This window comes from Sorex fumeus, unplaced genomic scaffold, assembly GCF_029834395.1.
Source record: "Sorex fumeus unplaced genomic scaffold, SorFum_2.1 ptg000122l, whole genome shotgun sequence".
NCBI lineage: Eukaryota > Metazoa > Chordata > Mammalia > Eulipotyphla > Soricidae > Sorex > Sorex fumeus.
The window spans coordinates 26,653,417-26,677,039 of NW_026606179.1; the positions used below are offsets into that span (position 1 = coordinate 26,653,417).

The 23,623-nt window shown below is 47.7% G+C and overlaps 1 pseudogene; it reads left to right on the forward strand.

Moving 5' to 3' along the window:
- Positions 1 to 3,750: 3,750 nt before the first annotated feature.
- LOC130043917 (small ubiquitin-related modifier 2-like) lies at positions 3,751 to 4,696 on the forward strand (annotated as a pseudogene).
- The last annotated feature ends 18,927 nt before the right edge of the window (positions 4,697 to 23,623 follow it).

Sequence of the window (23,623 nt, forward strand, 5' to 3'; positions counted from 1 at the left end):
TCACATCATATAATTCACACATTTAAAATAAATAATGATGGAGATGGAGGAAATGGGTCATCCTGGAGGAGGATGAGGTGTTATAGGAGGTAGAGTTCATGATACCCTATTAGCAACAGTGTTGGAAACCACCATGCCTAAAAGGAAAGAGAAGGGAAAAAAATGTGCCTACCTTAGAAGCAGGCTGGGCTGCAGGGGAAATGTTGGTAGTGAGAAGGAGGGAAACTGGGGACATTGGTGGAGGGAGGTGGACATTGGTGAAGGAATTGGTGAACATTGCATGCCTGGAACTCAACCTTGTAATTTTGTAATTTGTGCAATTCAATTAAAAATAAATCAATTTAAAAATAAAATAAAGTAAATATTTCAGGCCAGGTGGTTCGATCAAAGGGCTGGAGCACATATTTTGCTTGTGGGAGCCCTGTTTTCCATGCCTGGCACTGAATGACCCTCAGATTAGAAATCATCCCCAAGCACTGTCAGGTGTGGTTAAAAAGAAAAGATGATAAATAATAATACTCAGCACTGTAGCACTGTAACACTGTCCTCCCATTGTTCATCAGTTTGCTTGAGCGGGCCCAGCAATGTCTCCATTGTAAGACTTGTTGCTACTGTGTTTGGCATAACGAATATATATCATAGGTAGCTTGCCAGGCTTTGCCATGCGGATGAGATACTCTTGGTAGCTTGCTGGGCTCTCTGAGAGGGGCGGAGGAATCAAACTCAGGTCGGTCTGGTCAGTCGCATGCAACTGAATAATTTCATGAATTTTAGTATTTTGCAGATATGTCCAGTCATCACAAAGCAAATTTTATGACATTTTCATTATTTTAAATGATTAACACCCTCTTTCCAGTCCTAAGCAACCACTAATCTACTTTCTGTCTCTTACATTTTTTCTGATTTGAGTTTTCATAGACTGGAACATATAGTATGTATTACGTATTGTATATGATCTTTTGTGACTGACTTATTTTACTTAACATAATGCTTTTAAAGGTTCATGTTGTGGTATTCTTATGACTGATAATCCATTATTTATATACAGTGCTTGACTTATCCATGAACAGTTATGGACATTTAGCTTGTGTTCATCTCTTGATAATTGTGAATAATGCTGCTACAAATATCCGGGGTACAAGTTTTTGTGGGAAAGTATGTTTTTATTTCTCTGATGTCTGTACCTAGGAGTGAAATTGCTGGATTATATGGTAATTCTGATTAGTTTAGGAGCTGCCAGTGTGTTTTCCAAAGAAGCTGCATCATTTCTATATTCTTATTACCAGTAAGTGAGGGTTCTGGTTTCTTTAAATCCTTGCCACCACTTGTGATGCTTTTGATGGTTCTTTTTGTTGTTATTGTTTTGAGCTTTGGGGGGTTTTGTGCCACACCAGCCATGCTCAGGGATTACTCCCGGCTCTTCACTCAGGAACTTCTCCTGGTGGTACACAAGGGGTCCCTTGTGTTCAAGGAGATGCCGGGGATCAAACCAACGTCAGCTGCATGCAAAGTGAGCACCCTAACCCCAAATGATCTCTCCAGCTCTGAAGTTGTTTTGTTTTGTTTTTATTTTTGACTCATACCCAGTGATTCTCAGGACTGCTACTGGGGTCACTCCCTGAGGTGCTTGGGGGAACATGTAGTGCTCCGGATAGACCCTGGGTCCCCCACATGTAACACGTATACTCCCTCAGGGGTCACTCCCTGAGGTGCTTGGGGGAACATGTAGTGCTCCAGATAGACCCTGGGTCCCCCACATGTAACACGTATGCTCGGCCTATTGAGCGCTCTCTTTGGCTCTAATGCAGTTATCAGTGTTCCCATGGGAAGCCAGCTGGCCTTCTTGACCACAGTCTCAGCCATGGACCTCAGCCTCCTTTGCCCCGGTCCATGGCAAAAGCCAATTGTATATGGGCTGAATGACACTGTAGAAAAAATTACTTGTTCATTTATTATCCTCTAGGCTGGAGCGATAGCTCAGCAGGTAGGGCGTTTGCCTTGCATGTGGCCCAGAGAGCCCCGCAAGCTACTGAGAGTATCTAGCCTGCATGGCAGAGCCTGGCAAACTCCCTGTGGTGTATTCAGTATGCCAATAACAGTGACAACAAGTCTCACAATTTGTTGTGAGATGTTACTGGTGCCACTCGAGCAAATCGATGAACAACGGGAGGATAGTACTACAGTGCTTATTATCCTCTGTCTCCTCCTTCTTTTGTCACTCTGGTGGTACTGTAATGATGGGAGGCTGCATACATGTCTGAGTGTGGTGCTCACACATTTATTTTTATTTATTTATTTTTTTATTTTGCAGGCCACACCAGACAGTGCTCACGGCTTACTCCTGGCTCCACACTCAGGAATTATTAATGGGAGCCTGGGAGACCATATGGGATGCCGGGTATGGAACCCAAGTTGGTCACATGCAAGACAAATGCCCTATATACTGTATTATCTCTCTGACTCCAACGCACACATTTCTAACTGTGATGCTTGCTGGGGTCACACAAAATTGAGATGCACATCCTTGGTTGTAGTGCTTGCTGAGGTTGTTACTTTGAGCTGCAGTGCTTGATCATGTGATCTTTGGGGTTTGGAGGCACGCATGTTATGGTGGTGGTGTTCATACACATGCCCACCAGAGGTAGCATTTTGTGACCATGGAAGTCTTCCATTTCGTTCATTTTTAAAAAATTTTCATAAAGTTGTTCACAATAATGGATTATGTTCAATATTTCGACACCAGTCCCATCACCATCACAACTTCCCACCACCATTATTTTGAATTTCCCACCACCACTCAAACCTGCCAAACAGGCAGATGCTAGATAATTTATTTGTATTGCCTGCTATGAATAACATAGGATGTTGCACAGCCGTGCTCACTTCCTAGAAATCTAAAGTTTTAGAAAATTAGGGTCTGGAGAAATCTCTGTAGTGAGCTGCTCGGTTCCAAGATTCTTTTGTGTGTCTCTGGATCACGGCCATTAATGAGCTTAAATAGTCACTGGTGGCAGCTCATGGGCGTAACATCCAGGGTCCCATAAGGGTGGGGAGATGGGAAGGACCGGTCCCTTCCCTAACTCATGAGGCCTGGAGTTTGCCATCACTGATTCTGAGTACCTGGGCTTTTTATTTGGTTCTGAAAGATGATGGCCGCTGGGATTCTCTTTCATTTCTTTTTAGTTGTGATGTTTGCTGTGGGTTCAAAGTATTGTTGTGGAATTTACAAATACTTGGTTGGAAATTGATTGTGGCATAGGAAATCAGACAGCAAAGCTTCCTGATTCACATGGCTGGATTTCCTGAACTTCTCAGGCATGTGGGACACTGCAAGTTTGAACTAGCTGCCAGTCTGTAAATCCAACCAGGAGTTACTAAGGAAGCTAAGGAAGCTCAGTGAGGAAGAGATCTCATATGGTTGGAATAAGTGGGGCACTGAGCAGGTCTTCCAAGAAGAAGAGTATTTGGAAAGTTGGACTTGAATGCTGAGACTTTTTTTTCTTGCTTTTAAAGAAATTATTACTTTTCAAGTGCTGAAGCATCTATGATGATAAAGAAGAGATAAATGCAAATGTTATGGATAAGATGAATTCCCCCACTGCTCCCCAGCTCTGGGGTGATGAAGGGTGGTGTGGAGAGTGCTTCTTTGCACAACTTTCTCTGAACATGAGGTATATCTCTGTATTGTACATGTGCCTGATCACAGCTCTGTTGTTTCATACAATTGAAAAAAATAAATAAATAGGTGCTTCTTGTGTGTGCATTCGGTGCGGACCTGGTACCTCTTTTGTGAAGCGGTCACTGAGGAGATTTCCAGCGTTTGCCATGGCCGATGAAAAACCCAAGGAAGGTGTCAAGACCGAGAACAATGATCATATTAATTTGAAGGTGGCGGGTCAGGATGGTTCTGTGGTGCAGTTTAAGATTAAGAGGCATACACCACTCAGTAAACTAATGAAAGCCTATTGTGAATGACAGGGTTTGTCAATGAGGCAGATCAGATTCCGATTTGATGGGCAGCCAATCAATGAAACAGACACACCTGCACAGTTGGAAATGGAGGATGAAGATACAATTGATGTGTTCCAGCATCAGACAGGAGGTGTCTACTAAGAGAGCCAGCGACTCTCCTCCAGAACTCAGCTCCTCCAGATCAGGAAGACATTCGCAATTCGAAAACCACAATTTGGTTCCACCACATCCTGACTACTACAGTATAGTTTTCTTTATTCTTTCATTCTCTCCTTCCCCATTCCTTTATTGTACATAAAGTAACTGGTGTATGTGCACAAGCATTGCATTTTTTTTTAACTAAATGGCCAATGGTATGTTTTGATTGACATCAGATGGAGATGTGATGGGGAAAAAATATTGGTTCTGTGAAAATACCCCCTTTCTCCATTAGTGGCATGCTCATTCAGCTCTTATCTTTATATTCCAGTAAGTTATTTTGCTCTCAATGTTTAACAAAAAAAGAACAACATAAAAATTATCGCATACCTTGTTTGATTGGAGAATTTTAATGTTTTTCATTTATCATTGTAAAACCAAGGACAATTTTATAACTTTTTTTGTACGTAGCTGTTATGTGTAGGGCAATCTGTCTTTAAATAGGGATAAATTACTCTAAAAGAAATGAATCCTAGATAGTTTTCGCTTCAAGTCAAGCATCTTGTTGTTTAAATAAACTTCTTGTTTAAAATGAAAAAATAAATAGAATCTCATTGTATGTGCTATTTGTACTTTCTTTCTTTTAAAAAATGTTAATTCGGCCCTCAGAGTTTGAATCTAAATGTTGGTTGCATGCCCAGCAGTGGACTCCTGAGAGCCATGAGAACAACATCTGGCAATGCCTGGTGGCCATGAGGTGCAGTGATCAGACTCAGGACCTTAAAGATGCTAGGCATGGACACTACTGGTTGAACCATCTCTGTGGCTCCTCTTTCTTTATTAGGGCTGTCATTTCTTGGGGCGGGGGGGCTGGAGCAATAGCACAGCGGGTAGGGTGTTTGCACACGGCTGACCCTGGTTCGATTCCTCCGTCCCTTTCAGAGAGCCCGGCAAGCTACCAAGAGTACCCCGCCTGCATGGCAAAACCTGGCAAGCTGCCTATAGCTACCTGTGACATATTTGATATGCCAAAAACAGTAACAACAAGTCTCACAACAGAGATATTACTGGTACCCGCTCAAGCAAAATCGATGAACAATGGGAGGACAGTGCTACAGTGCTATCATTTCTTGGAACCTCCTCTGCGTAAGAGCCCAGCTCCCTGTTCCTTGCTTCTTTGGGATCAAGTTTCTTTAGTTTATTTATCAGTCCCTCTGCGGTCAATTTCAGATGATCCTAGATTTTGTTCTACATGTTCTTGGTCCACTTCCTCATATCCCATGTCATTGCCAGGGCATATATTGGCATGGTCCTGACTTTCCTGATGGTTCAGTGGAAATATCCTTCCTGCTGCCTCTACCTAGGCCCCTCCTGAACCCCTCCCCCCACCATCCTCTGAGTCTCTGTGTCAGTGGGGCCCCAAAAGAGCAGGCCCTGGAGATCCAGGCCCCCTTGCCTACATCAATGTGATTTGCTGTGCTCAGCAGAGGATTCTCTCACTGGGCTGACTCAGGCCAGAAGTGCTCCCCCAGTTCCCACTAGATCTAGGCACCAGGCAAAGCATGAAAGCATGTTGGCAACACGATTCCTGCCTCATGCCCCCTCTGCCCTTAGGTGGGAGGCCTGGAGTCTCCCCCTGAGGAGTTTCTGTGGTGTGGCTGAGACTGGGCATGTGATCAGGTGAATAATTGCTGGTCGCCTTCCTGCCCAGCACCTTGTGGTCCTCAGAACCCTGCATGGCTGGGGCACCTCAGCCACCCTGTGGCCTCCCTCCCCTGCCCTCTCTCCCTCAATCGAGCACTGAGAAGCATTTCTAAATCCAGCGGGTACCCATTTGCAGCTCCTTAGGCAAGCATGCACAGGTGCCAACTGCTATTTCTCTCTCCCAGCTTCCATCGCTCAGCTTAGCACCTGCAAACCCCCACCAGAGTCGAGCCACGCGAGGGGCTGCGGCTGTGTGCGTGCTCGTGTGTGGGCCACGTGCCTGTCTGCCGGTGCTGCAGGAGGCCGCGAGGGAAATTTCCAGCACAAAGGCCGTATGCCGGAGAGAGGGGGGAATGGCTCAGCAAACTTCAAAAGCGATCAAAATGTCCTTTCCATAAAGTCCCAGCTTAAAAACTGTTAGCAGGTGCGTGTACAATAGCGAGTCAGTTGGGATGGATTACTATAGAATACCATTTCCGCTCATTCCAGATTATGAATTCAGAGCATAATTTTCTGTAAATTGTCATTCTTGTCTGGTAAGGAAAGCTTATTTTTTTCCCCTACATGGCAAAAACCCGACCAGTCTCCTGGCCCCCGCTCTGGGAACAGCCTGCTGAACCCCCTCCCTTGGGACCATCTGGGCACCAGCGGCTGCGGCTCCCCCGATCCACCGTGGTCAGCAGCCTTGCAAGAGGATTTTATTCCAGAATGATCAGTACCTCAGGATCCTCATTAGGGAAGTGGGTAATAATAGCTTGCCACTGATAATAATACCATGCCAATCACAAAGACGGCAGAGGGGACTGGCACACAGCAGGTGCTCCGGCCCCCTGAAGTCTGATCACCCCCAGCGATGACTCACGGCTGCAGACTATAGAACTGACTCCAACCACCAAGAGAATTCCCTGCAGAAACCGGGGCTGCCCATTGTACCTCTGTCCTGCCCCCCACCTCATCCTTCCACCCTTGGAACAGGCTCTCACCCCAGCCCTGGAAGCCTCTGAGGTTGGATAGAATCAGAGCTATGCTCATTCTGGTCTCTGTACGGTAAGGAAGCAGCAGGGGGGCTACCTCTTAGCAAGGGGTCACCCTCTTGCCAAGAAGACTACATCCATGAGGAAATTCCCAGAAAAGGCTATTTTCAGAAAAGGGGGCTGAGGATGGTGAGGAGACGGAAAACCCAACTGCACGCACGCAGTCTGTGCTGTTGGACATTGAAGTCACCACCTGCCTCGTTCACATTGGCACGAATGTGGTGACCTGCCGGGAGCAAGGTCAGAAAGCCCAGAACTTGGGTCCTCTGGAACCTGTAGGGAGCCCTGCCTTTGTCCCCTGAGGACCCCATTGCACCAGTGCAGGTGGCGCCAGGCCCCAGAGCTGAGGGAGTGAAGTGGCAGAGCTCAATCAGCGTCACCCTGGATCTCCCGGCACCATCCTCCGAAGGTGCCCAGGACACAATCACGCTAGCTGCCTGAGGAGTGTGAGGCAAAGCTCCCCCCAAGGAAGGGGCCAATCTCCGTGGAGATGGCACAGAGACACGTTCCTGAGTCAGCTGCCTTCCTTCTGACTGCAAAATGGAAAAGAAGCATGTTGTTCACGAGGCTCTGCACTGCTGTGGGGTCGCATACCACGTACTCCGACTGTAACGGGAAAAGAGTCCAGGGACAGCCACGGTGCAATTACTATTATTATTGACCATAAAATAGTCGACAAATGATTGCAGGTCTACAGGCGAGCAGGACGCGCCCTTCCTGGGGAGAGATTGAGGACTGCTTTAAGGGCCTTTTGGAGTCACAAACCCCAGCAGAGGGAGCAGCCTCCGTGGAAGCCTTTAGGAGCGGAGCTGCTTGGGGCTGGGAAATCTTTGATTACCTACATCTGGTTTTATGGAAACTTCTGGGAGCCGCAGAGGGGAAATGGAAGTGTAAACAGCATGGCCAGCCTGGCCTCCTCACCAGATTGTTGATGGGGAACGGCCTGTGTGTCTCCCCAGCGCCCCACACAGATCTGGCCCTCGGTCTGCACCAGGAGTTATTAAATGATATGAGCACATGGAGAGCAGGATCAGGCCACAGAAGAGGAATCAGGGTTTTATGCCCCTCAGTTCTATGCAGTAAAAGAAAATATCCCCGTTAAGTGCGAATTAATTGGCTCCTGTAATTGGCGTGCGGTGAACTGCCCCCCTAGGTGGGCTGGGAGGGGGTGGGTTGAGTCCTGTCCGCCAGGCAGCAGTCGCCCCAAGGCCCGGGTTCGGGTTGGGAATCCATGCAGTTCCCTCTGCTGATGAAGTACTTCCTGTTGCTCTGCCTCGGCTGCTTTGCGGTATGCTCCCTCCTGCAGGTGGGCAGATTCTGCCTTGTAGGAGGAGAACGGGAAGTCCTTAGACACTCTCTCCCTACCCCCACGTCCCTGATAGCCCCTACCTCCCTGGATAAACTCACCGATCCAGACCCAGGATTGTGTGATTCATAGGCAGGGTACACACACACACACACACACACACACACACACACACATACACACACACACACACACCCACCACCACCACCACCCTACTTCTCAGTTCCAGAGCAGAGGCATCTAAGTGGGCTGACAAAGTCTACTAGTCCAGTTCTGACATCTTGCTTAAAGTTGCCACATATAGTTGTGCATGCAGTGTGTTGGATAACTTTGGTTTGTTCTTACTCCTCCCGCAGGGAGCTTAGATTTATTGAGTTACTCCCACTACAGTGCTCCTGAGACTTGCCTAATTCCATCGGGCACTAATAATCCTATATTGCTTTTTGTTTTCCTTTGTGTCCTTTGCATAGTTTAGCAATGTCCTTTTTATATAGGCACAGGAAGATAGTTGATGCTATGTTTTTGTAACATGGGAGTTAATTGACTCCAAATAATATTTACTCCTGGGCATTCATCATATTTACTTGACTTAAGTCCCCTGCCCCTGCGCCTGGCTGTCCTCGCCGGGGTCCCTTGGAGGGGGGGGGGGCAGGTTGAGTTTCCCTCCCTGCCCCAAGCAGAGCTCCGGCAGCCGAAGACCTCTAGAACCAGCCACGACCATGCTGAGACCACTCTCCACACGCATGAAGGTATCGGCAGAGGAACAAAGGCATGCGGGTCCTGGGGCTGCGATCTCCAAGCCTGCTCGGATCGGGGCTGAGTGTCCTTCACCCAGATCCTCCATCTTCCAGTAGGCAGGGGTCACACACACCCACCAACTCCCCCCCCACCCCCCACGCTGTGTAATCTCATCAATGGCCAAGACCCAGAGACTATAAAATCCAGCTCCCGGAAGCATGGCCCTGACATCTTATTATCTCATTCTTACTTTGGACAATCTGGAAGGATACGGAATGTAACCTGCCCACACGGCAGAGTCTGGCAAACTCCCCGTGGCGTTCCCAATATGCCAAATACCAGTAACAATGATGAGTTTCATTCTTCTAACCCTGAAAGAGCCTTGAATATGGCACTTTTTAAAATCTCAGAGCTAGGATGAAGGAGACGTTACTGGTGCCTGCTCGAGGCAATCAACGAAAAACAAGATGATCGTGATGGTGATTGTGAAGTCTCAGTTGCTCTTACTTCTAACACCCCCAAAAGGAGGGTCCTAGCAAGGGACTTGGATAGACACAGGGCAAGCTGCAAGCTACCCTGGAATTGAAAAGGGACATGCTAAGCGCCCTTGAAGTATAATAATGTTAAGAGCACAGTCATGGAACACATTCTGTCTTGACCCCAAAAGAAGTAACTGAATAAGGACCCTGATGGGATTAGGAAAGACTAACCTGGCCTGGGACTGTAGTCTTGGATGTATAGCAAGATGTCCCCAGGAAGAGCCAACCTTTAAGCTCAATATATCTCTGACTGTGTTCATACAAAATGACTAGAAACAAATGGATTACTAGCTAAGGAGAGGAGAAAGCAATATACCTGTGTTGGAATCCCGCCCTTGAGCAGATGTTGTAGTAATCTAGGGTTCTAAACCCCTGGATGAGATTTTGTCCCTGAGTTAATCTCCTAGAACTTCCCCTGAAGGAGGGACTTTACATCTGTTTACTGTTATGGTAATGTTCAACCTCACCTATATGTACCCCCCTTCACAATTTCTATATAATGCTGTAAGAGAGAAGTAGAGGGAAAAAAAGAGAAACAAACAGTCCCTGACTACCAAAAAGCCTGTGGCCCCATTCCTTCATGTGTCTGTCACTGTTTGTCGTCCTGGAGAAGTGGTTCTCAGCCACCAAACGCACATATTGCACATCCACACTCTTTGAACTCACAGCAGTGCACTGTACAAAGCCATTCTGCCACACCCGTTGGAAGTTCACTAGCCTAGGAGGGCACCCTTTTCTGAGAATTCCATGCCACTTAGCAGATACCAAGTGTTTTGCATCTTCCTTCCTTCCTCCCTCCCTCCCTCTCTCCCTCCTTCCCTCCCTCCCTCCTTCCCTCCCTCCTTCCCTCCCTCCCCTCCCTCCCTCCTTCCCTCCCTCCCCTCCCTCCCTCCTTCCCTCCCTCCTTCCCTCCCTCCCTCCTTCCCTCCCTCCCTCCTTCCCTCCCTCCCCTCCCTCCCTCCTTCCCTCCCTCCCTCTTTCCCTCCCTCCTTCCCTTACTCCCTCCCTCCCTTCCTCCTTCCTTCCTTCCCCCCTTTCCTCTCTCCTTCCCTCCTTTCCTTCTTCCTTCTATCTGTCCTTCCTCTCTCCCTCCTGTCCTTCCTCTTCTCTCTTAGTATCCAAATGGTGTCCTCCTTTGATAGGTGCCATTTAAAATGCCACCTACTCCTCCAAGCCTCCTACCTACCTTCTAGAGACAGAAACCCCTCATATCCCTGCCCTATATCTTTTTGGGGAATTTAGAGAGTCTACTGACATCTTCCGTGTCCCATTCCCCCATTCCCCGCTCCTCTAACGGTTAATCTAGCATATGGTTGTGGGGTGTGGAGCTCCCTGGGCAGTTCTAAACTGCATCAGGAGCAAGAGGTTTGGTCCTTTGGTATGAAGCTTCCCCACTGACAAGGTAAGCCTTGGAGAATAAAAAACAAATGCCCCCTAATGTTCCTGGTATCTCAGCTGCACCCAGGTAAAACCTCTGTCTGAGCACAGACAGCCCACAGCCTGGCTTGCATGTTGCCCTTTTGTGTCTCAGAAGACTTCCTTCCTTCCTTCCTTCCTTCCTTCCTTCCTTCCTTCCTTCCTTCCTTCCTCTGTTTTTGGCCCACACCCAGCATTTTTCAGGGTTTAATCCTGGCTCTGCATTCAGGGATCACTCCTGAGGAGATAATATGGGGTACTGGGGATCAAACCAAGGTCAGTGGTGTGCAAGGTAAGTGTCCTACCTACTGTGCTATCTACCCAGCCCCTGTCTTCAAGTTTCGGACTCTGAGAGCCCCAGAGGCCAGAACGGCCTCAGTTCTGACCTCTCATAGGGGTGCGGGAGGGAATGGGAAGGCTAGTGGTCTGGGGTGCGTGGTGGTCATTGTTGGTACCAGGTACCAGGAGATGCTGGGTTCAGCATCTCTAAGGTCAGGGAAGGTGGTTGATGGCTGAGCCTTGACAAATGTGCGCATTCATGCACACGATGTAGGGCTAGCAGGGAGAACACTGCCCTATGCTGGAGCAGGAGGCAAGTGCATTCCTTTAAGCTCCAACTTCCTTAAGGATTCTGAGGAAATGCGGCTGCATTCGCAGCACAACACTTCATACCACACACCCTACCCATTCTCTAAGAGTACTGCACCACATTTGATGGAGTTCAAAGTAGGAGGCAACCAATCTTAGAGACAAATACATATATATATATATATATATATATATATATATATATATATAGGCTTGAGCGATAGCACAGCGGGTAAGGCATTTGCCTTGCACACGGCCGACTCAGGTTCAATTCCTCTGTCCCTCTCGGAGAGCCTGGCAAGTTACTGAGAGTATCCCTCCTGCACTGCAGAGCCCAGCAAGCTCCCCTTGGCATGCTAGATATGCCAAAAACAGTAACAAATCTCACAATTTGTTGTGAGACGTTACTGGTTCCTGCTCGAGCTAATCAATGAACAATGGGATGACACTGCTACAGTGCTACATATATATGTATAAAAAATCACACAAGGCTCAACTTCTTACAGCATATTAGTGATCTCTTATAGAAGGGCTTAATGGGCTCTGGGTGAAATGCAACAATTTTCACCCTCTTTCCTCTAAGGATAATTTTTTGTAGCATTTTCAGCGGTTATTCATAACAAACAATACAAAATATATTATTCAGTTCTGCTTTGGGGCAGGAATTGGGATTTGGGATGGAAATACCCGAAATATGGTGGTGGGAACGTGGAATAGTGGTGGGATTGGTGTTTGAATATTAAATGTAAATGAAATATTGTGAACTACTTTATAAAATCACGATCATGATCATCCTGTTGTTCGTCGATTTCCTCGAGCAGGCACCAGTAACGTCTCCTTCTTTCTAGCCCTGAGATCTTAAAAGAGCCATTTCAATGCTCTTTCAGGATTAGGAGAATGAGATCCCTCATTGTTACTGGTATTTGGCATATTGAATATGACACGGGAAGTTTGCCAGACTCTGCCGTGCGGGCAGGATACTTTTGGTAGCCTGCCAGGTTCTCCAAAAGGAAAAAAAGATAATAAGATGTCACGCAGCCGCAAATGCAGCCATGTGCTTCCGGGAGCTGGGTTTTATACTCTCTGGGTCTTGGCCGTTGATGGGACCAACCTGGCGCTGGCGGCAGCTGGTGGGTGTGATGCCTACCTACTGGAAGATGGAGGGTCTAGGTGGAGAAGGCCCAGTCCCAATCCGAGTAGGCTTGGAGACCTCAACCCCGGAACCCGCATGCCTGGGTTCCTCTGCCAGTTCTTTCATGCATGAGGCCCGTCCGGAGGTGTGGAGAGTGGTCCCAGCATGACATGGCTGGCTCCAGAGGTCCTCAGCTGCTGGGGCTCTGCTCGGGGCGGGGTGGAGGGGGGGAGAGAAACTCAACCCTCCCCCTCCAAGGGGCCCTGGTGAGGACAGCCAGGCGCAGGGGCAAGGAGACTTTATAAAATAAAAAAATTTTTAAAAACTACTTTATAAAATGAAAAAATTATAGAAAAAAAAAGAATTCTGCGGAAAAGTCCTCGAAAGCCCCCACCAGAGGGGTGGACAAAGAGCTCCAGGTCAGACACACAGGCAATTCCACTGCCTAAATGCCATCCCTTACCTGGGAGCTCCAGCTGGCCCCAAGCGACATGTCCCCTCTCTGCTTCTGCTGCTGAAGCTGCACAGCGCCCTCTCCCCACATGCATAGCATGGAGCAGTAGGAAATTATAGGCTGAGCACTGTGTTGAAAAGTGTCCAAGTGTGTCTACAATGTAGCAGATGTCTCCACTGCCTCCCACGGAACTGCGAACTATGTCACAACTTTGCTCTACCACAGCGGCCTGCCAAAAGCCCTGACTTTTAAAAGGCAGCCGATGGAGGCTTGGGTGAGGGTGGGGGGCTTCCTCTCAACACAGAATCCTGGAGTCTCAGTCTAAGACCTTTCCCCTTATCTCTGGAGATAAAACCCAACTCCCCTCATGGCACCCTCCTTCCCCTCCAGGCGTGTGATTTTATTTCTGTCTTCCAGAGCAGGACCCCATTATTTCTACCAAAAACTTTATTTTAATTTTTTTTTTCTGGAGCCAGGAGCCCCAGGAACCAGCAATATCGTATCTCCTCCTTGTGAATAATGTAAGAAAGAAAGAAAGAAAGAAAGAAAGAAAGAAAGAAAGAAAGAAAGGAGGAAAGAAAGAAAGAAAGAAAGAAAGAAAGAAAGGAGGAAAGAAAGAAAGAAAGAAAGGAGGAAAGAAAGAAAGAAAGAAAGAAAGAAAGAAAGAAAGAAAGAAAGAAAGAAAGAAAGAAAGAAGGAACAGGGAGTTGGGCCATACTAGCAGTGGGTTGGTTCCTGACTCTGTGCTCAGGGAACACTCCTGACATGCCTGGGGGACTGTATAGGGTGTCATAGGGTGCTAGGGGTTAAACCCAGGTAAGCACCCTACCAGCCCCCAAAGACTCTTCTTAGTCACTGGTCTGCGTGGAGAGTGATCTCCCAGATCTTGGCATGACTGATTTTTCTCCCCAAGGAAATTCCTAAGCAACAGCCTCCCTCCATCTCACCTCACCCCCTACACCCTACTTTCTTTTCACCAAGCCGTTTCTTTGTATTTTTCTCTAAAAATTTGATAATGCATAAATGTATAGATGGATAGGTATCACCCACTGGACAGTCTAACCTGTGAGAAAGCATATTCTATTTTTCTAACTTACCTTTTCAGAAGCAGCTTTTAAAATTCTTCCTCGGGCTGAGACGACAACTCAAAGGGCTGGAGCTGATGCCTGGCGTGTGAGAGAACTGGGTTCGATCCCTGATACCACATGGTCCCCTGAGCAACCTCTGAGCTCCTCCGCCAAGCTCTGAGCACTGTCAGGTGTGACCTCCAAACAGACCAGTCTCCTTGAATTCAAAATTTATACAATAAACTCATCTGAAATACCAGCGGTCACACTCTTTTTTTCTTCCTGCTCTTATTGTATTAGTGTGTGAGCTAGCTGTGTCCTCCCCATGGATGCCAGTTTCATGACAATAGGCTGGTGCCCCTGTAGCTTCTGCCCTCCTCCCCTGGTAGGCCAGGACTGCAGGTCACAAGTCACAGAATGAAGAGCCATGGGACCCTGGCATAGTAATTTCCTCTCTTGTCCCTCTCAAGGGCTTTCTGCTCAGGTTTCCGGCAGGTATACCACCTGAGGTCGACCGTCTGTTTTTCCACCCACCCCTGCCTCCCCATGTAGTCTGGCTCTCGATGCCTTCCTTACCCATTCTGGTCTTTCAGGCGTCCCAGCTTCCCACTATGCTCTCAATTCTCTCTACACTTCAGCCTGGTAATCACCTACCCCCATGCCCCAGGCATGACTAGGATGCAGTGGGAAGAAGGTGGATGATGTTCTCATTTGATGGAGGTGAAAGCCAGCACCCATGCCCGCCCATGGGAGGAGGAAGAGCTCTCTTGACACTACCCTCCAGGACCCCTTTTGGTGAGCCCAGCTGGCAGGCTAGGAGGAAAGAGAAGAGGTGGGAAGCTGAAAGGAGGAGTGGAGGAAGTCAATAAAACAGAGGACCCTTCTGGCCAAGGTCTAGAACACTGTTTCTCAACATTTTTCCAATCAAATCCCCCATCTGACCTATTTCCTTTCTGTGAGCTCCACCCTTATTCTCCCCGCTAGCCCCTTAGTCTCATCCATGGGTCCCCATTTATACAATTTTCCCTGTGTCCCCCTTGGACTATCCTGCGGGCCCATGGTAGGAGGACCTATGACCCCTGTGGAGAAACACTGGTCTGGAGCAGAAGTTTCCAAATGTATTTGATCCTTTTCCAGAGGGGAAAATAAATGCAAAATGATCCAGCACCACCAGGAGTGGGCCCTCTTTAAATGAACAAGCAGAAAGTGGCTGTCGGGAGCATGATCTAAGGCTATTACAGCCTCTCCCCCATGCCCCTGTTTGGGCCAGATCCCCTGGGTGGAGAGGTACCCACTCTGGGGAAAACTGGTCACTCGAGGCTGAAGGGTGCCTAGCTCTGGTTCCATGTGGCCTTCAGTCACTTGCTGAAATTCTTGGGCTAAGAATTGCTTATGCCCTCTGGGTGCAAGGATATCTATGTGGGGAAGGAGGAGAAAGGTTGAGCCTGTGGCCTCCAGAATGGAAGACTGATGGTGAGTTCTGAACACATTCCCGCATGAGTCTCCGGGGGCTGCTGCACAAATGCCTGCAAGGTAGTGGCTTGGAAGCAGCAGAAGCATGGTCACGGAGGCTTCAGGTAGAGAATGCAGGTGTGGGTGGGGCAGGAACCCTCCTGGGGCTCCTTCCTGTCTTCCTCCTCAATTCTGGCAGCTCTAGCATCTTTGGATTTCCCTGGTTTATAGATGCCCCCAGCAGATTCCAGCCTCTTCCTTCCCCGTTTGCCTCTCACCAGAGCTCGCTCCCCTTAGCAGGACACCAGGCATAGATTTAAGGATGCAGAAGAGGGCCAGGAGTTGATGGGAAGACCCAGAAGGGAGTGGGGTCAGTTGGAAGGGAGCTGAGAGCAGAACGCTATCCTGCAGAAGCACCCCATCTGTCCCTGAAAGACTATTCATGAACCCCAAGAATGTTATGTGACTTTTGGTGACTCTGATGCTTTCTCTTCCAACAATAGAGAGGAGGGCACATGGAGATTTTAAGCCCCATTTTCGAATATCATGTGGCTCACATCTAGTTCAATTTCTTGTATAAATACAGGCAAAGGCACCTGCTCAGTACTTGGATAACCGGAACTCCCACTAACCAGCTCTCTTGCACGGCCAGGGCATCGCGCTGTGAAAATAGCCCCGTGACCCCAGAAATCTGCAGGCTCCAGAGTCATCAAAACAGCTCCATGTAGTCAGACCCATGACTCACATCCCTAGTATAAAAAAAACGACTTGTCTATTTCGTGGCTGAGGGGATTGTTTTAGAAAGGAGGCAGCTGGCGTTTGAGCAATGGGGGGCACTACATAATAGCATTTGGGGACATGTGCCTAGGGATAATAGGAAAGGCCTTGGTATTCCCAGCATTCCAACAGTCTATGTCAAGGCTTATAACTGGAAGCCACCTTAGTTTCAGTCTTATTTGACAAAGAAAGACATGCATTGATTAGATCGTGATAAGTTTATGATCCAACTATAAATAACAATTCGAGTTATGGCCTACATCAAGCTCAATCCTAGAATCCAGTGAAAATGAGGTGAGCACAGGTATGTGCAGGGAAGAGAGAGAGAGAGAGAGAGAGAGAGAGAGAGAGAGAGAGAGAGAGAGAGAGAGATTGTGTGTGTGTGTGCTGTAGGTGGGACAGGGAGAGTTTGGGGATGAGTAGGACCAATGTTGCTATGTCTGCATATGGCTGATGTATTAAACAATGACAACTTTTAAATTTTTATATGTGGTTGGTGCAGTGGTGGTGGTGGGGGAGAGTTGGTCACACCCAGCTGTGCTCAGGGCTTACTCCTGACTCTGGAGATTAGATATCACTCCTGGCAGGGCTTGGGGGACCATATAGAGTGCTGGGGATCCATCCCCAGTTGGCTGCATACAAGGCAAGCTCCCATCCACTGTACTATCACTCTGAACCAGAGATTTACTTTAAAAAAAAAAAACTGAATCACCATGAAAATAAACAGTTCCAAAGTTGTTTATGGCTGGGTTTCAGTCATACAATGTTCCAACACCTTCTCTTCCCCAGTGTACATTTCCCACTATCATTGTCCACACATCCATTCATCCTCTCATTGAGGCATGCATGCATCCACCCACCCACCCATCCACCCATCTATCTATCCACCCAGTTTCCCTCCCGCCAGCCCCCCCCCCCCCCCGCAACTGTCCAGCTTACCTCTATGGCAGGGACATTTCTTCTCTCTTTCTTTCTTGTGCATACTCGTTCTTTCTCTCCCTGGGGTCCCAGCCTCCTTGAACAGGCACAATAAGCATTCTGGTGAGCTCAAAGTAGCTACCTGGAGACACAGCTCAAAGGAGGCACGGACAAGGATGTTCATGTGAAGTTATGCCAGTCAGAATGTCTGAAATACTCAGTTACTTGACATGGAATTGTCACTTGTCATTGGGCTCCAGGGAGTGCACAGATCAGCCACCCTGACAACAACTGTGTGGGTCCCAGAAAGTGACTCCCTCTGGGCAGGTGAATTCCCAAAAGGCCTGCCTCTGGGCGGACACAGGCAGTGAGCAAGGCTGATTCCTGGTTCCAGCCTCCACTTGCCCTTTGGCATGCCCCCCTGATTGAGTTCCCAGTGTGATTCATAGCACAGGGCAGCAAAGGAAGAGCTCCAAGGCATGTGTTGAGAAAGTAGGGAAAGGTAAGGCTAGGAGTAATATTGTACCATTTATTGATAGAACAAAAAAAGATAAAAAATATTTCTTGTGTGATTGCAAATTTCTCTCTCATCAGTATTTTAATCTATCATCCATCCAACCCTCTTAATAATCTATCATCTGTCTAAATATAGAGGAGAAAGGTTGGATAACTGGGTCACTGTGCAGAGATCCAACGGCAATAATTTCGGGTACCATCAACATCTGCAGCATTTTCATGTGATGAGGTGCCAGAGTCAGTTGTCACACTGATGTAAGGAAGTATAGATGCTTCCTGCCCTGTCTGGTCCCTGCTGGACTCAAAGTGAATGCTGGCACTGCAACGGGCGTTCCTTCTCAGCTAACTGTCCCCACTGAGTATGTGTAGGCACTTGTGAAGAAGGAGGTACTTTGTAACCGTGAGTTGCAGGTGATTTTGTGAAGCTGGTTTGGAAGCTGTAACAAATTTGCTGGTAATGATGCTTTGGTGAAAATAAGCTGTTTTTAAAAACACTCAGCAAAGTTGCTAAAGTCACATTCATTATGGGAAAGTGGCAACGTAATAGGGTGCTGGTGTTGGTGTCGCTTTTGGCTCCTCTCTGAAGCGGGAGGGGTGCCAGGGCCCTTGGACGAGACTGTGAGAGTAACTGTGACTAATACAAGCCTCTGGCATAAATTCCTGCCCTGCCCTGAAGGGCCACAGTGGGGGGCAGGTCAGCCCAGGTCTATTGTGGTCCATTCTGACAATCCCTCTTTCGTTAGTCCTTGTCTATTGACTTAGACAAAAGTTTATAAAAGGTGTTTCCCAAGAAATAAAGACACTGGAGCTGAGAGATAATTCAATGAATGGAGCGTGTATCACATGCTATTGCAGTTACCCCATTAGACCAGAGCAGTGTTGAGAGGATTGTAGTGTACTTTATGGGGACTTGAGAGGATATTAAAAATCACAATGATTGGGGGGCTGGAGTGATAGCACAGCAGGTAGGGCATTTGCCTTGCATGCGGCCAACCTGAGTTCAATTCCCAGCATCCCATACGGTCCTTCAAGCACCGCCAGGAGTGATTCCTGAGTGTAGAGCCAGTAGTAACCCCTGTGCATCGCTGGGTGTGACCCAAAAACAAAACAAAACAAAAAATTCCAATAATGGGGTCAGGTGATAATACAGTAGGTACAATGCTTTCTTGCAAGCAGTCAACCTGGGTTTGATCTCTGGCATCCCCATTTAGTCTCCCTAGCCCCTTTTTTGAGTGATCTCTGGGTGCAGAGCCAGGAGTAAGCCCTGAGAACTGTCAGGTGTGCTTCCCTCAAAAAACACCCCCCAAAAACAAAAAACCCAAATCACAATGATGTTGTGGTAAGTGTATCATTCTCTAAGTGTGATTCAGCCTCACAGCCCAGCAGTCCAATTCTCCTGAACAGCCCCTTGAGGGCCGGTACACAGGGCCATTTCCAGTGGCCATCGAGGAGTGACTTTGGACATGGGACTCAGTGGACTTCTCCTGGGCATGTGTCTGGCCACAGAGGGGACAGGTTCAAATGTTCACATACCCAAGGACTGCGCAGAGACTCCCCTTGGCCCTGCATGGGTGTCTACCTTTTCTCCTGTTTGGGTTGTTAGTAGACTTGGAGTTTGGTCTATTTGGTGGATACACTACGGTCATCATGAGTTTCCCCGTCTGTCCATCTGGTATCCACACATATGTACTGACACATGGAACAGCACTGCTCAAATCCCTGGGATATTTGAGTGTCTGGCTTCTGGGTGACTCAAAAGACCAGAGAGATTTTGGGGTTGGAGAGATAGTGCAGTGGGTAGGGTGCTTGCCTTGCATGTAACTGACCTGAGTTTGATCCCCAGAATCCCATATGGTTCCTAGAGCATCCCCAGGAGTAGTTCTTTTTTAAACAAATTTATTTTCATAAAGATGTTCACAATAATGGATCACATTCAATATTTCAACACCAATCCCAACACCAGTACACCTTTTCACCACCATTATTTTGAATTTTTCCCGCCACCACTCGAACCTGTCCAACAGGCAGATGTTAGATAAATTTATTTTGTATTGCTTGTTATGAATAGCATGAGATGTTCCTGGAATTCTAACATTTTAAATAATTAGAGTCCAGGGCGCTGGAGGAAGAGTACAGCAGGTAGGGCGTTTGCCTTGCACGTGGCCTACCTGGTTTTGAGTCCCAGCATCTCTTATGATGGTCCCCTGAGCACTGCCAGGACTAATTCCTGAGTGCAGAGCCAGGAGTAACCCCTGTGCATTGCTGGGTGTAACCCAAAAAGCAAAAAAAAAAAAAAAATAGGTCCAGAAGCATCTCTGCAGTAAACTTCTCGGTTTCAAGAACCCAGGAGTAATTCTTAAGTGTGGAGCCAAAAGCAACTCCTGAGCACTGTCGGGTGTGGCCCCAAACACCAAACCAAACCAAACCAAAGAAAAAGAGAGTGCCCAAGCATGAGAAAGAGGTGGGGGGAGGTGGAGGGACAGGGAGAGAGAGAGAGAGAGAGAGAGAGAGAGAGAGAGAGAGAGAGAGAGAGAAAGAGAGAGAGAGCGAGAGAGAGAGCAGAGAGACCAGCCCTGGGTCAAGTCAACTGGCCCATGAAGTAGGGGTCTACAGTGGAGAGCACGAGGGCTGAGGCTGAGCAGCTAGCCCATCCCATGAGTGTCCTGAGGACCCCTGTGTGTGGAGGCAGGTGGCCATCTGTTTTGGTAACACATATTCTGGTAGCCTGGGCTGAGGGCAGGCAGGCTGGCTCTTCACTGGTCAGCTCTTTCCTCTCTACCCCGCTTGGACTTCAGAACTCTACCTTGGGAGGGACTTGATATTTTCATCTCTCAGACTAAGCAGGAGATGCTCCTAGAGAAGATCACCTGTCCATGGGGAGGGCTGGTGGGATAATACAGGAGTTAAAGCCCTTGTCTTGCACGTGGGAACCCTGGCTAGATGCCCAGTACCACACAGTGTCTGCTCCTGGCTCTGGAGACCCTGAGTTCTGCGGGGTGTGGCTCAATCCCCCAGACCCAAGCAAAACAAAACAAAATCAAAGCACAGCCAAGGGGAGGTGTGCCAGAGCTAAGGTTTGAGCTCAGGCTGCCTGAGTCCAGGCAGCCGAAGCTCTCAGACATCCTCCAGAGGGGAATGAGCTCACCCTGCGGATTTGGATTCTTCATCTACTCCCTTTAGACTCTCTGAGTCTCATTCTGCCCATACGCCATGTGAGGCTAATGCTCCCCCATCCTGATCACCTTGAAGCTATTTAGGTCTTGCAGATCAACTGCAAAGGCACCTTGAAAGAGGCCATGTGCTGTGCACAGAGAGGGCCTGTTAAAGTGTAGCGAGGAAAATGCTGCCCTCACTGTTCCCCTAATCAATCCTGGAGACCACTAAGTGCTCCAACCCTGACATTTTCTCCTCTGCCTTTCCCAGTATTCTCAAACATCAGGCCGATAGGGGGTAAGCCACATTCTCAGATGCAAATTTTTCTCAGAATCATGGAAGCTTTAAAACCACCAGATGAAGTATAGAAAGTGCTTGACAATTTCTTTAAGAATCTTTCATTCTCTGGGTTAGAATATCATGCACGAGTATATGTGTGTTGTGTGTGTGTGTGTGTGTGTTTTAAATCCTGCTATCATGAGCAGCAGGTAGCAAAATGTTGATCTTTAATGTGTTAGTAAAACAGCATACATTTGAATATTGGCTTTTTCTGCCATCTGCACCAGTTGACACTGTTTTTCATACCAGCTTATTACATTTCTTGTACAAACATACTTTTGGGTGTCTCTGTTGATTTATGCTATAGTTGCTCTGGTATTTGTGTTAAAATAGCAATTTAAAACTTATAAAATATTGCTATTTATTCCTCCCTAGATTCTTTGCCACTTGACAAGCTCTGGAGCAGCGTATGTTTCCCAAAGACTAAGCGTTTGGATGTGGTTGTCTCGAAGGGCAGTTGGGGACTGCTGATCCACAGTACTTTGGGGTCCAGTGGGCACACCTAGGGTGCTGCATTCACAACCCTCTGAGTCAAGCTGCAAATTCCCTGGTGTTGGTTTTATTCCTTATGGACAGTACTGTCCTGAGCTCAGTTTAAAGACCTGTTTTTATTTTTTTTTTTCTTTTTTGGTCACACCCACGATGCACAGTGGTTACTCCTGGCTCTGCACTCAGGAATTACTCCTGGCGGTGCTCAGGGGGACTATGTGGAATGCTGGTACTCGAACACGGGTCAGCTGTGTGCAAGGCAAATGCCCTACCCACCGTGTTTATCACTCCAATCCAAAGACCTGTTTTTAATTTTTTTTAAATATTTTTTTGTTTAGAACTTCTCTTTTTTGATATCAAGGTTTCCTTCCTTTCTTTGATGAATTAAAGGGGATCTCAGATGCTACTGCTTCTCTCTCTCTCTCTCTTTCTCTCTCTCTCTCTCTCTCTCCCTCTCTCTTTCTCTCTCCCTCTCCCTCTCTCTCTCCCTCTTTCAGTTTTCCTTGACAAATCACGGTTTCTCCATTTGGGGAGGGCGATAGTTTTGCCAGTCTGCACGATCTGCAAATTTAGACTAGGAGGTGGTGGGATGAGCCCTCTGTGGACCTCATACGCTGCAGAGGCAGCAGAGAGGGCTAGGGTTGGGATGCAGAGTCTGGGACAAGAGGGCCTTCTGTAGGGGGGAGGGGGGATGCTGAGGCACTAGGGCACCCGCTGCCGGCTGGCGTGTGGATGAGGCACACTGCCACTCTAAAATATCTGCAGACTGCCACAGATGGGAGGAAGAGCCAATATTCAAATTGGAGGCTGTTTTGCTAACACGTTAAAGATTAACGTGTTTTTACTGGCTGCCGCATACTGTTGCAAAATGAGTTTTCTTTCTAAAACAAAAAAAAAAAATAGAGAGAATAAAGAAGGAGGAGGAGAAGGAGCAGCCTGCTTAGTGCCAGTGCTGGGAGTGGGTACAGGGCAGTCCCTTGCTGCTCCTGCTGCCCCCACTACCTGGTGGAGCCCATATCTAGGTCAATTGTCCTGTCCCTTTTGCCCAGAAATACTCGGTTCACTCTTAGAGCTTTCTCCAAGCTATGCCCCCTTTCTGCTGGTTGTCAGATTTCCCTTAAACTCAGATTCAGTCCAAGTACACAATGATAATATGTGCATCCATATATAATGATGATGAGAACTAGGACTTAGTATAAACTAACAAAGTCACGCTAAGCACTTGCTTATGCTGCCTTGCTGATCTCTCAAAGAGGCTCTCCAACTGCTCCATTTTAAAGAAGGGAAAAGTGAGGCACAGAGGTGTTACAGAACCTGCCCAAATCCACAAAGCTGGAATCAAGCTGGAGTCCAGGCAAAAGGGCTCCAGAATTCATCTCAAATTCTTTTTTCTTTCTTCCTTCAGCTTTTTGGTTCACACCCAGTGATGGTCAGGCCTGACTCCTGGCTCTGCACTCATTGCTGGGGAGGACCTTATGGGATGCCATGGATGGATGGATGGATCGGGTCAATCATGTTCAGGACAAACGCCCTCCCCACTATACTATCACTCCATCTCCTGTGTCTAACTCTTGAGTGAAGCTCAGTAGTCCTTGTTTTCAACTTCCCAACCTGAGCAAATGTGACTGCCCCACTCCCTTATCCCTGACCAACATGCCAGGACTCTGCATTCGAGTCAGTTCACATTTTTCTTTTGTGACCTACACTTGGCTGTTCTCAAGGCTTATTCCAGGCCTTTTAGTCTGGGGTGACATGGGTGGGGCTCGAGGTTCTTATGGAATGCTGGAGACTGAACCTAGGTTGGCCATGTGCAAGGCATGTGCAAGGCAATTGTCCGACCTGCTGTAGTACCTCTCTGGTCTCAATCAGCTCACATTCTTTTTTTTGTTTT